The sequence below is a fragment of the Balaenoptera physalus genome, assembly GCF_965194825.1.
Source record: "Balaenoptera physalus genome assembly, chromosome: 4".
Lineage (NCBI taxonomy): Eukaryota > Metazoa > Chordata > Mammalia > Artiodactyla > Balaenopteridae > Balaenoptera > Balaenoptera physalus.
The window spans coordinates 57,181,233-57,195,032 of NC_138891.1; the positions used below are offsets into that span (position 1 = coordinate 57,181,233).

Here is a 13,800-nt window from a genome sequence, read left to right on the forward strand (position 1 = left end):
ATTAAGATACAGGTAAATATTCTACATGTAATGTGCTTTATATATTGAAATCTCCATTTAAAATACAAACATATTTATTATCACAAAAGTAGAGTATTTCAATTATTGATGATAAATATTGATAATTTCATGAACAAAACAATTAAGAACCTTCAAATAAATAGGGATATGAGTTGACAGTTAATATTAATAGATAGTAGATTATCTCCCTGGCTTTAAGGATTCATATCCTATTTGAACCAGCAAATGTTTATACACAAAAAATAATTCAAAAAAACCCCATAAGAATAGAGATTGCATTATATCATGGTTATCTTCTTCGTAGAACTGTTTGCATTGGAAAAACTAAACAAAATAAAACTTTAAGAATTATATTTGATTTTTAGTTATTTAATTCTATTTAAATGTGCATTTTTCAAAAATAGTCCTACTTAGGAAATTCTTCAAAGAGATATCATTATTCCTGCCAGACTTTAAAAATCTGATTAGTAGCATTTTTAAAGTCAGGCTTATTAAGGTATGATCTATGTACAGTGAAAGCCACCCTCTGTAAGTATATAATTAGATGAATTTTGACAAATGTAAAATATTCATGTAATCACCATCACAATAACAATGTAGACTATATCTGTATTAGTTTCCTAAGGCTGCCACTACAAAGTACCGCAGATTAGGTGACTTAAACAGCAAAAATTTGTTTTCTCTGTTCTGGAGGCTGGAGGTCCAAGATCCAAGACGTCAGCAGGTTTGGTTCTTCTGAGGCCTTGCTCCTTGGCTTACAGGTGGCACCTTCTTGCTGTGTCCTCACATGGTCTTTCCTCTGTGTAGGTATATCCCTGGTGTCTCCAGTGACCAAGTTTCCTCCTCTTATGAGGACACCAATCATATCGGATTAGGGCCTGCCCTACTTGCCTCTTTTTAGCTTAATCATCTCTTTAAAGGCTCTATCTTCAAATACAGTCACATTCTGAGGTACTGAAAGGTTAGGGCTTCAACATATTTGTGGGGGGACAATTCAGCTCATGGTATTTCCATCACCCCAGAAAGTTCCCTTGTGCCCCTTTCTAGTCAGTCCCCTTCCCTGACCCCAGCTCTTGGCAACATTGATATTTCCCGTCCCTATAGTTTGCCTTTTCCAGAATGTCATGTAAATGAAATCTCCAGAGCTGTCCTGAGGGATACTTGCTTGCCACATGGAAGTGGTGACATCATCCTGGTGTAGGGATCTCCCTAGTGCAGGACCACTCACATGGAGATGGTAGGTCCAGATCCCAGCCCTGTCAGTGTTCTCAGAGTGGGTTGGATTGCTGAGCTGGACACACACACACTCTCACCAGGAGCAACTGTGTCAACCATGTGCCCCCCTCCTGGGTTACCCAGTGCAGGGCATCCCTCCTAGAAAGAAAGGGTGATGACAGGTTGCTGGGTGAGGTGGATTAGCTGATTCTGGTAGAGGCAAGAAAAGCCTAATGGGCAGCCCTTCTCACATTTCCAGTGTCCTGAGAGCCGGATGATCCTCGTTGGCTGCCCCTTTCCTAGAGGCCAGGAATGTCATCCTCCTTATACAAGGCTTTTCTTCAGATAGTTTGCAAGGTGACTGATGAAACTATATCTTAAATAATACTAACGGCCGTTGCCATTTGCAGATCACTCATAATATGACAGCAGTTTAAATGCTTTTAGGTAAGTTTTAATGAATCCCCATGATAGTACAATTCTTTCTCGTTCAGCTAGGACTTATTCAAATGTTTCTCTCTAACTCTGTATGTATGTGTTTCTCCAATTTTGGAGATACATAAATGGAAATTTAAAGTGCTTAAGGTATTTGCCAAACTCTTACATCCTTTTTACATTCAAACTTATTTTCTGATACTAACAACCTAATGTGCAGATTGGACTTCCCAAATTTTCTCACTGTTTATTTTAAGAGGTGTCATGAAAATCATCTTCATGAACTCCCCCCATCCTCACCTTCAACAGAGGTCAAGCTGCCCTGGGCCTATGATGAGGAAAAAGATGGAGGATGATATGTTAATGATGATAAATAATAAACATAAAGTCATTTCCTGTCTCCTTTCTAGAACATACTACAACAAACAAGGTATTCAAAAATTTGTGGTCTCATTTTATCCTCTCAGCAGAGTTTGTATTGATCTTTCTAAAGGAAACCCTCTGATATGGGTCCTGTATAACTGGAAGACACCAGAGAAATTCATTTTCTTTAATGTCATAACATTTTAGAGAGAAACATCTTAGCCTGAAGGCCATGGAATTAATAAAATTCTTTTTTTTAAAAAAACAAATGAAGAAGCTGAAGCCAGGAAAATTTCCATAACTTGATCAGAGTCACGGAAATGGCTTCCTGACTGACTGATTCTTGATTTACTGCCTGCTCTATGCCTCCACCCCTCCTCTTAGAAGCAGAGTGTCAGGTGAAAGTCCCACCATTAGAGTTACATTTTTTTCTGGCCTAAGGCAGGGTTGACATATGGGATTCATTTTATGTTCCAACTTGAATATATTAGAAATGGTTACCAAAAGCACTATGTTGAGCAGGATTTCGAATGAACATCTGGGCTTAATGGGAAAGGGTGTCATAATTGATTTCTGATGTCTGCCATGGGTATAGGTTGGGGATAATGGCAACACCTGTATCTGCCAACCCTGGGTTAAGGCATTGCCACTCTGGGAGTTTTTTTTTTTTTTAAGAAACATCTTTTAGAATAATACATCAATGTTAACAACTTGTGGTAAATATATCTTACCAGCAATTAGTAACTACTGGAGATAGGTGAGATTGAAGAAAAACAAGACCTATGGATCTGGCACTTGGGGTTGCTCATAGAGGGCAGGCTCAGTTGGGGAGCTGCAGAAGTGGTGGGTGGGAGTCTGGGCCAGCAAGAACTGTCAGGGCGGAATGAGGGCCTTTGACGTCTATAGCAGAGCTATGGCTAGCACCAACCAGCAGAAAGGATTCAGAAACTGGAGGTGGGAAAGCACTAGAATGACCAATTGTCCCAGTTTTAGAACAGAGGTAGTCCTGGGCAGACTAGGAGGATTGGTCACCTTAGAAGGCACTAAGAAAAATTTTGCATATGTCATAGTTCAGGGTGAACCATTGGTCAGTGTATTATTAAGCTATTGCTGCAATAATGCTACACAACAAACACCCCCCAATTCTTAGTGGCTTACAACCACAAACATTTCTCTTTTGTGGCTTTGTAGATCTGCTGTGGTTTGGCTAATCAAGCCTGGGCTCAGGTGGACTACAAGTCTCCCCTGTGTGATTGTCATTCTCTTTGAACCTGTGGTTTTCAGAGCAATTTCTTCTTATAGAAATGGAGAAGACAAGAGGCCAAGGCAAATTGTGCAAATACACTTAAAGCCTTGGCTTGTGTCAAATGCACTAAGGTTCCATTGGCTTAAGCAAAGTCATGTGGCCAAGCCCAGTATCAGTGGGGTAGAGAAATATACTCCACACTTTCTCTAACGCCATATTCCTGAAGGTCATGTGGCAAAGTTCATGGATGGATATTCCTTCTATAAGGAGGGAGTGAGGAGTAGGAACAACTTTCAGTCTATGAAGTCAGTAAGTAATTTGTGTCCAGATCCAAACAAATGTATCTGTCTTTCTCCAGTGCTTGCATATTAGGTGCCCCATAACTGTTTGACAAATGAATGAATACCTCTAAAATAGCATTTTCTATAATAAAGTGGTGCATGTGCCCATTTTTTAAAAAGTCACCTGGCCCCTTTATTATTCGATATTAGGAGCCTCCTGAGGGCTGCTATAGATCAGATGTCCTAAATGGCTGTTAGGAAATCTTTCCTTACTCTGACCTACGATTACCCCTTGTCTGTGAGGTTTTTTTCCCTCAGCGTTTCTCATCCTCCAGCTAGACAGCAGGCTCCTGGAAGACAGGAGAAGTATGAGAGCTGTCCTCGGCCCTTCCCATACCAGGAAGACATAGTACCCTGCGTATTCCAGGGACTGGTGTTAATTGTCTTTGATCTCTCTTGTCCCCTCCAGCTCTCTTCCTCAGCACCTCTCACCCCCCCAAGTGGTTGGCACATGGCTGGCTGGTGTTCCAAAAATATTTCTTGACTTGAAAATGAGGCATGTGATTTTTAAACTTTTGTATATTTCAGAATTAAATGCAGACATTATTGCCACCCTCCCTTCCCCCACCCTCTGTCCCCATAGTCAGTGTGTGTGTGTATGTATGTGTGTAGTGGATTTGATGAAATCATTCTAAATGTTTGCTATGATCCTAGCATTACATTTCCAATTTTGGATACGTTTGAATTTTTTTTTTTACTAAGCAATGAAAAGAAGAGCTAGATGTGGGAAAAAAAAGTACATGAAAAGTTAGCCTAATATTAGATGATCCTGCATGGAAGCCGAGCCTTCTCTGGCACACAAAGGAATTCAGAAGCCCCTATTTCCCTTACCAAACACTCAGGTGGTGTTCTTTTATACTTAGGGTTCAAAGTACCCAGGAAAGAGTCACAGAGCACCTCTGGTCAAACCTGGCTTTCTGCTCTGAAGACTTCCAACAAAAAAGTCTGAGCTCGTTGCACAGCAGAAGCCACAGTTTCCTTTCAAGCTAGAAAATTTATTCAGAGGCTCAAAGTGAAGCCAGCTGTGCTCCCTGTATAGGCACAGGGTACCAGTGTTTACTCGTCTTTACACAAAGTTTAAGGAACGCAGCCAAACACAGGTGTCTCTCCCTATTTAAAGCAGACATGTTCCTGAAGAGTCGGCTGTGTCAACATTCACTCTGAAATTTTGAAATCTTATTTGGAATTAATTGTTGCTGTGTACTAAGAAGTTGGCCTAAATAAAACCTTCCAAAGTATTAAAAAAAAAAAAAAAAGAGTTGGCTGTGTCATAAATTTCATCACGTAGAATTGTACTTTTTCACTGACTTCAATAAAACAGTGGAAAAGACTTTCCAAAAACATGTGGCCTCTAAATGCTGTAATACCACACGACAGAATGAGAGACTGAGAGGAAATAGGAAGTTAATTGCACTTGAAGAGAATTACAGATTATAAAGGCTTTACCTGGATGCTGAACCACAGAAGTTATTTTGTGATGTATTGCTGACACATATTAAAATCCCAAGGATGAAATTGGGGTGGGGTCAGCTCAGGGATTTGCCTTCCTTCTATTGAGGTGTTTCAGAGTTGTGATTTTTCCCTCCCCATGCTGCCTTCCTCTCCCCTTTACCTCCTATTGTTCTAGCCAGGTACATTGAGAGAAAATTTGATTCTTTTCAGCACTTTTGACCTTTTTTCTATCTTCAAACCTTGAGGAATATAACACATTCCTGTCATTATCAATAACCCACGGTGACTGACTTTTCACTGGGTGAATGTCTACAGGGAGTTCCTGTGTAGTTAGAAAAAAGTAACTTCCCTTCCCCCACCCCATGTGATCACTGTTTGTGACATACATAAATCAATTCCTGTTTGTTTCTACTGTCTCTCTTCTCTGATTAACTTGGTCAGTCACTCTTTATACCTTTATACCATTGTAAAGTGGACATAGGGATACTTGCTCTACCAAAAAGTGGGGTAGTTCTGTCTCCTACATGGCAATTAGAAATGTGTGGGATGTTGTTTGGGTGCTACAAGGACTGGGTAGCTCCTGGGATTAGTGGGAGGGGGCCAGAGATGCTAAATATCCTGCAGTGCACAGGACACAGTTCACATAATAACTTGGTACAAAATGAGCAACATTGCAAACAGCTATGAACATTCTGTGAGAAGTCTAAAATTGCATATGAATGCAGAGGAGTCCATAGCTCATGTCACTGTGCCAGTATTCCTGAGTACTGATGCCTTGTGATGAGACTGGCTTCAGCTATGCTCTTACCCATCTTCAAGAGGGAAACTCTTTCTTGCTGCTTGTCGTGAGACGAGTGGGTTCATTTTCTATTCATCTAAGCCCATTTAAGAAAATAATACGGCTAGTAATCACCATGATAAGAATAACTATTCTTAAATGAGCACTTACCATTCTCTAGGTACAGAACCATGAAATTTTCATGCTTTAACCCATTTATTCTTCAGGACAAACCTTGGAGCAGATGATAAGATTATCTAGCACAGAGATAAGGAAGTTTTGGCTACCAAACCCTGCATACTTGATTTTTTTTTTTTTTTTCATACTTGATTTTGAATTAAGAACCAGATCTTCAAGGGGAGGAGAGGGTGGCTCATTGCTTGGGTAACGAAGTGTGCTTCCTCTCTTTTTGCTACCCCTAGCCCTTCCAAACAATAGTAAGCAAATAAACGAGAAGAACAAAGTGTGAACTCTTCAATAAAAGCATTCAGGGCTACCAGTTTAGTTTGCACACATAGTGTTCTTCCCACCCCTGGAGATCACCCAGCACGTAAGGCCTAGGTGTGATTGACGCTCCCAGGAGCAGTGCAGTGTGGCATTCCCGAGACTCCTCGACCGCATCACTTGTCTGAAATGTATATGGCCTCCAACTCCCACCGCCCCCTTTGATGCGCCACGATGATGCTTTGGGACACTCCCAGCCGTACTGCGGAGGTTGCTTTTTGCTTGGTCCTGGTCTGGCAGGTGGGGTCAAAACGGCACCTAGAATTTTCATATGTTAAAGATAACATGTATCTGTAAACACTCCTTTTGAGTGTTTCTACTCTAATTTGTGAACTGGGAGATGTCTGTGAGATGAGTTATTTAACATCACAAATATTTCTTTCTCTGTGAAGAGGAACCGCCTTATATAAAGATCAAATTTAATTATAAGAATCTATGATGTCACTATGGTATGGGTTTGTTGAAAGCCTAATAACTGGATTATCACTGTGGGCTGTCGTTAATAGACCATCACTGTAGGTTACAGGAGTGGCTTAACATGATCCACGGAGCATTTTCTGGGTTTGTTTTCCCCAGAGAGTCAGGCCACCCTCTTGCCTGAGGTAATTTTTTTTCACAGATCGTGTACTGGGATGTGCCATGTCCGCATTTGTCCATTTTTATTCCAACAAATAAGGAAAGCTGCTTTTTAATCTGTTTAATTCATTTTCACAGATCAGTGCATTTGCAAAAGTAGAGAGCAGAGACATGAGGTGAAATGGGGAGTCTTGACAAAAGCAATTGGCAAAGGCGCAATTTATAATAAATGAGAATCTTGGAATTCTATTGCCAAATTATGCAGACCTTTCCAGAAAGAGTAAGTCAAAGCAGATCAGATAACCGGCTCACAATTAACAGTGACAAAGAGCAGCATTGCTCCCGTCCTCCCCTCTCTATTGGTTTTCCCATGGGTGTCCATGTGGAGAAGCCTCTGGGTCTTTGGAGGGGATTAGTGTGACTGGAAAGGAGGGGCTGGGTGTGAAGGGAGGAGGGCCTGTGGTTGAGCCCCCTTTGAGGACTTCATTCCTGTTGCCTAGCTGCCCAAGGTCTGCTGGATGTGCCAAAGCCAGAAGGTGCCGCAAAAATACCTTAGTTGGACCCAAGTGAATTAAAATGACTAGTTCAGTCATTATCAGGACTTCTGACAACAAAAGAGGCACTCAAGGCCACACAAGGAAAAATACTCTGTGGTAAAAGGAAGAAAAGCTCTGTAGTATAATCCCTATGATTTTGCACCTGAGAGTTCAAACAGTGATGCAATTGAGACCTGAACGACTCAAAGATGTTCCTGTAACCACACAAATGTGTACTCTGGGGGCCTGGCCATAACCTTGATATGTGAGACTGTGGCCAGTCCAGTGTTCCAACCCTGGCCTGGATCTCTGCCTCTGCGTCCTGTTGGGCTTCCGCCTGGATCCATTCTGCCTCCTTTCATTTCTGGCACAGTGCTGTTGTTTTCCAGTCCAGAACCCGATGTGGTCTTTGCAAATCGAAGTGCCATATGGATAGGGAAGGAGGTAACATTGAGCCATCTCATTTGTCCTCACAGCATTCATTTGAGGTAGGGAAGGACAGGGATTAAAAATGACATTTTAGAGAGACACAGTGAAGCAGGAGGAAATCAAGGATGAAGATCAGGAGATGGTGGTGATGGGGGACAAAAACCCGACTTCTAACAGCCAACCTTAGACCCTTGGACTGGATGAAGCTGCTAGTGTACAACAGGGAAACAAAAGCTATGTTAGTAGTTTTGTTTGTTTGTTTGTTTTTAATAATCAATAGACCACATCCCAGCTAAAATTAATGGGCAAATAGAACCTATTTCTCTCTTTGTAACATTTGTCAAGTCAGATTTTTTTTTTAAGTGCCCTGCTTGGTCAAAAGCATCTGGAAAAGCAGCCAAGCTACTTCCCGCTGTTTCCCTTTAGTTCTGACAAAATAGAATTGCAAACTGAGAATGTGCATGCCACCTCAGAGAGCATTACTGCTCTAGTCCCCAGGCCCTCAGAGCTGCCTTGTAGCACTGAGCTAGCCCTGTCTGCTCAAGATCAGTGGTCACCTGGGTGCTACCGGGCTCTGCCAGGGAAGGGTCTCAATACAAATGTCAGGCAACACAGCCCACCAACCCAGGCTCCATCCCCAAGTGCTCAACCCAAGTGTTCTATAAAGATTCCTAGGGAGGGAGCATTTACTTGCAGAAATATTGTTGGCACAAAAGAGCCCGTGCCAAGATTTTAGGATCCTTATATAGTTCATGTCTATTACAGTGGTCTTGGATCTCTTCCTCTTAATTGCCATTCATTGTCTCTCCCTAGAAGCCTCTTACATCGACCCTCTTGATGGCAGCACATTGTAATGGAAAGAAAAAATCTTTGGGCTGAGAGCTCTGAGACTTGCATTCTTTTTGATGGATTTAATATATTTTTTCACTGTTAAGCCATTGGTCTGGTAGGATGAGAGATGTCTCCTGATTTTATTATGGGAAATGTCATTTTTAATGAAAAACATTGGTCCTAGCCTCAAGGAACTTCCAATCTAACTTAAGGAAAAAAGACGTACATCATTATTCTTTAGTTACTTAAGAAATTAATATTTGCAGAATGACTTTTGGGTGGTCAGTGGAAGGGTTGCTTTTGCTTGCCAAGTTAATCCAATTTCAGTGCCTTATTTTTTTTTAAACCCTATTGAAACACCTTGTTTTGTCTTTGCGGCACAGCCCTTGCTAATTGTAGACTTTCAGAGCTAAGGGGCCTTGGAGTTTAGTTCTTTTTGTAGATAAGGACATTCAGACCCAGACACATCACCGCATTTGCAGGTGTATAAGAGACATCCTTCCCCAATGTATCAAAAACTTACTTGCATCTTATGAGTCATGGTCGCTGACTAAAGGAAGTTGTAAATATTGAATTTGCTTTAGAGCAGTTATGTCATCAAAAGAGAAAATACATTATTTTGTTTATATAAGTATAGTATATTGCATTTTCATTAGAAAATTAGAAGTGAATATATAGTAATATATACTCTGAAAAAGGTAAGTTTTGAAAAATAGTTGTGTTCACGCAAGCAGTATTGCTTATCACTGCCAATAAATATGTAATGAAAGTATAGAAAATGACCCCTCCCCAAAATTCTTCAGTGAAATTATACATGCATTATGCACATGAGCAAATATGTTCAATAACCTTTTAAAGTCTCACATAACCCGACTGTGCTTTGCAAACACCAGGAGGCCCTTCAAAAAGAATCACTTGTAAACAATTTTCAGAACTGCTAAAAGGATTTCAAAGGTTTTTTTCTCCTCTGCCAAAGAAAGCCATGTGAGAGGAAGAGGAGCAGGCAGGGGTGGGGAGTGTCAGAGATAAGAGCTACTGCTGCTAGAACCCCACGCCCAGTGGCTGGTTAGTGACTCAGTGTGGAGGGCAATTGACAGAGAAGCTCAGCTGGTGCCTTAAAAAAAAAAAGGGAGTGCAGATCTGCTCTCAGCAAGTAACGGCCTCCATCACTTTAACCTGGGCCCAGTGGGAGGAACCGCCCTCCCTCACAGCCCCCGCAGTCCTCTGGCTACCCTTGACTTTCTGATTTTATCAACACAAAACAAAGAAAGGGCACTGGGAGGAATGGTGGGAACTGCCCCAGGCTGCACCCTAGGCCCGGATCTGGATGGGAAGTGGGCTATTAGTCCCTGAAAGTGCTCTCTGGGTTTGCCTTGGACTGTACAGTTCTTTTTTGTACTTATATACATTTTTCTTTTTCTTTTTTTAATAACTTGGTTTTGAATTGGCCAGTGGACCTGTCTGTTTGCTCAGCTTGATCTAAATTGGCGTTTGGTTCAAACTTCAGGTGGTTTTTCAGTTTGACTATGCTCCTCTCTCTCCAGGAAGACAAGTTCGCCCCTATTTAGCATTTTTGCTGACAGAGAACCAGCAGGCTTGCTGTTTGAATCTGCATCTGAATGTACTATTGGCCAAAAAAATAAAATAAAATACAAAATCACTCTTTCAGATTCGTGGAATTTGGTTGCTTTATTTTTGGCCCCAATGCTTCTCTGTCATGTTGTTTTACATTTCTCTGGAATTCACTCTTCTGTGGCTCTTTCAGCAATTTTGTCTGCATTGCCAGCTTTTATGAACAAATGGGAGGCAGTCTGAGTTTTGAATAGAGTGTTCATCCATCACAGTACGGTGACAGGAAGCACCTAAGTAGGAAGCACCACACATAGATACTACCTCTGGAGGATTGCAGAAATTGTCTTGAAAACAAAATCATCCCTTAATCTCCTAAATCAATCAAACCTCCACACTTAGTAGTATGTCAATGATGAACCTATGTATGCTCCTAATAAAGTAATAATTAATCATTACCTTGCAGATGCAGTATTACATATTAAGCCAGGGTAGTTCAGAACAATCCACAGAACGTTAAGGATAAAAGCTAGTAGCTCTCCTTCCCATAAGACACTTTCAAGCAACATTTTTCTGTAAACTTAATTTTGGGATTCTATATTTGATTTCATGTTGATAAACAAATTTGGGAGAACAGAGGTTCACAAAAAATTGTGCTTTACAGAATTGCCAGGGTAATTGTGGTTATGTATTGATCTAGCTTAGAAGTTGTAAGTGAAACCAGGTGGCACGAGTGGATGGACAAAGAGAGACAGTATAAAGAATTACTGCTGTTAAAGAAAAAGCACAGCTTGACAGTAAAATGGCCAAAACAGATTTTATTCAGGAACTATTGCAATAAGGGTAAAGAGACCTCAGTATAGAACCGGACTCAATTCTAAATACACCATGGACAAGTGGGGATTTATAGCCAAGGAGCAGGATGGGGTCAGTGGATGGAAAATTACTAAGAGAAAGCATGGGATGGGGAAGGATATTGGTTAAACAGACCTAACAGGATTCTTGAAGGCAGGCCAGGGTGATCAGGTATCACCTGGGGAATGGTGTGGGATGAAAATTTGATCAGATATGGAGGGTGATCAGATATGAGGATGAGGGATTCTCTCTAAGTTGACTCAGCAGGATTCCTGCTAAAACTGGGTGATAGAGGCCCAAGAAAGAGGTATACTAAGGCCAAGGCCCAGAGGTCTTGGAGCCTGATTAAAGTTTAGTCAAGGACAGAGTTTTGTCACTGCAAAGATGTCTGATTATTGCTTTAACTGGGCTAGGTTAGGTATACTGTGGTTAAAAAAAACCAAAATTTCTTTCTTGCTGACCTTTGTATGTGGGCGGGAAAGGGAAAAGTTTGTTTATACAATCACTCAAAGAACCTAGCTGATACAATCTTTTTTTTTTTTTTAATTGAAAAAAATTTTTTTTTTTTTGGCCACACCGTGAGGCTTACGGGATCTTAGTTCCCAGACCAGGGATTGAACCTGGGCCACAGCAGTGAAAGTGCCGAGTCCTAACCACTGCACTGCCAGGGAACTCCCTACAATCTTATGATTGGATTTTCTGAAACCATCTGCCCCCTTTGCTTACCAGGGCAGGGAAAGAGACTAGAGAGCTGTGCAAAGGCTTTGCATTGTCTCACCCAGAAGGGACACTGCCACTTCCTCTCACAGCCCATTGGCCAGAACCAGTCACATGGTCCCATCTAATTTTAGACCCTGGGGCTGGAAAGAGTATGTGATAGGAGGATACCTAATGAGGATTGCTGTGTGTTCTACATTTACACTTATATGTATATGCTTTCCATTTCTTTTAGGAGCAAGGGCAGGAGAAGTATTGCAAATATGGAGTACAAATACAGGGAAACTCTTAAATTGCTTGGGATGTTTCTTGTAGTTTCAATTCAGCACAATTATTAGAACATATTTAAAGCATCAAGCAAAATAGTTACATGGACTTTCCTTACTCCAGGCACAAAAATTCTCAAATAATGGAGATTGAGATTTCCTTTTTCCAGGAGTTAGTGTCCTTTGGACTTTAGTTCCAAAAACATTTTGAAAGGGGACAATTTAGGAATATTCTTTTTAGAGTATCCCCGTTTTGGGGAAGTGCTATAGGGACGGGTTATGAACTGTACCTGGAGCTGCAATAGACTAGCAATAGTGGTGCTTTTGGCCAGATTGATATATATATATACACATGTATGTGTATATATGTATGTATATATGTATATACAGTTGACCTTGAACAATGCAGGGGTTGGGGCACCGACCCTCCACGCAGTAAAAATCCCCTGTATAATTTACAGTCAGCCTTTCACACCCCAGTTCCTGTGCACCCGAAGATTCAACCATCCCCAGATCATGTAGTACTGTATTATTTTCTATTTAAAAAAATTCACATATAAGTGGACCCATGCAGTTCAAACCTGTGTTGTTCAACGGTCAACGGTATATGTGTATATATATTATATATGTGTGTATGTGTGTGTGTGTGTATAAAATTGAATGTGTGTAGGTGGGTCGTGCTTCCTGCAGGATGGCATAGGCCCAGTGACTCCCTATTGTATACTCCAGTTCATTTCCTAATGTTGTTATCTGATGGGACTCCTGGACTTGTTTACCCCTGTGGAAATGGTTGAAGAAAGCCCCTCTGTGGGGCTCTTTCTCTAGCACTCGTTGGAAGTATGTAAAAGAAACTGGTTGCCTTTTAGTAGCTTCTTAGCAAACAATAGGGAGATTTACGAGTTATTTCAGAGAAATGAGTGAATAAATTGGACATGCAGTACGAACCATGCTAACTCTGGCAGTATTGGACATTTAAAAGGTCAAAAAAGCCTCTATTATGGCAAAAGGAAAATTGCAATTATGTAAATAAGGGGTTTCACTATATTACTTGTGTTAATCTCTTATCCCCAAAGGGGTAAATGGTTTTAGTGTATGGTGTACAACACAGAGCCATTAAGTCCATAAAAGCAGTATTTACTGGGAGAAATAGAAAAGTCTAATTTAATTTAAAACTGATGCATCATGGGGAGCGTCTGGCTTTTCAGTATCATGCTTCAGAGCCATGACGTGGAGCAGATAAGGTTCCCCTGCTGCATGTGAGGCAATGAGGCCCACTCATACCGTGAGCCCTCAAAGACCCACAGGGCAGCGTCCATGTTATGATGTGTCTGGAGCCAGACCATTTCTCTTTAACCAAAACACACGATTGGGAACAGAAAATTTTTGATATCCACATGTCAAGTCGGTTAGAATTAACTAGTTTGCTGAGCAGCTGAACCAAATTTTACAAACTTGAGCTCGTTTGGGGTCCTAGATTCCTTTCCGGCATGCTGATTTTCAAGCTGGTGCCCATTATGCTGCTCGTATTAAAATGCTATGAAAGCAAAGCATTTTGTGTTGAGTAGTTGAGCAAACTCTATTATACAGTAATTATACTATCAGTATAGAATCTAATTTTATATGGAGGAGGGGGTTTTAACCAAATGAAAGAGGAAAACTAACGAAC

The 13,800-nt window shown here is 41.0% G+C and overlaps 1 protein-coding gene and 1 long non-coding RNA gene across 5 annotated transcripts in view; one reads left to right on the top strand and one right to left on the bottom strand.

Moving 5' to 3' along the window:
* The window catches only part of LOC309659382, a 30,929-nt gene extending 24,775 nt beyond the window's left edge, over positions 1-6,154 (bottom strand). The window contains exon 1 of the long non-coding RNA XR_014262764.1: positions 11-6,154. This is a non-coding gene — a long non-coding RNA (uncharacterized lncRNA). The remainder of the gene's footprint in view (positions 1-10) is intronic.
* LOC309659369 (uncharacterized protein) overlaps positions 1-13,800 on the top strand; it is an 813,664-nt gene that overhangs the window by 208,302 nt on the left and 591,562 nt on the right. The gene's annotated exons all lie outside the window — the stretch shown is intronic.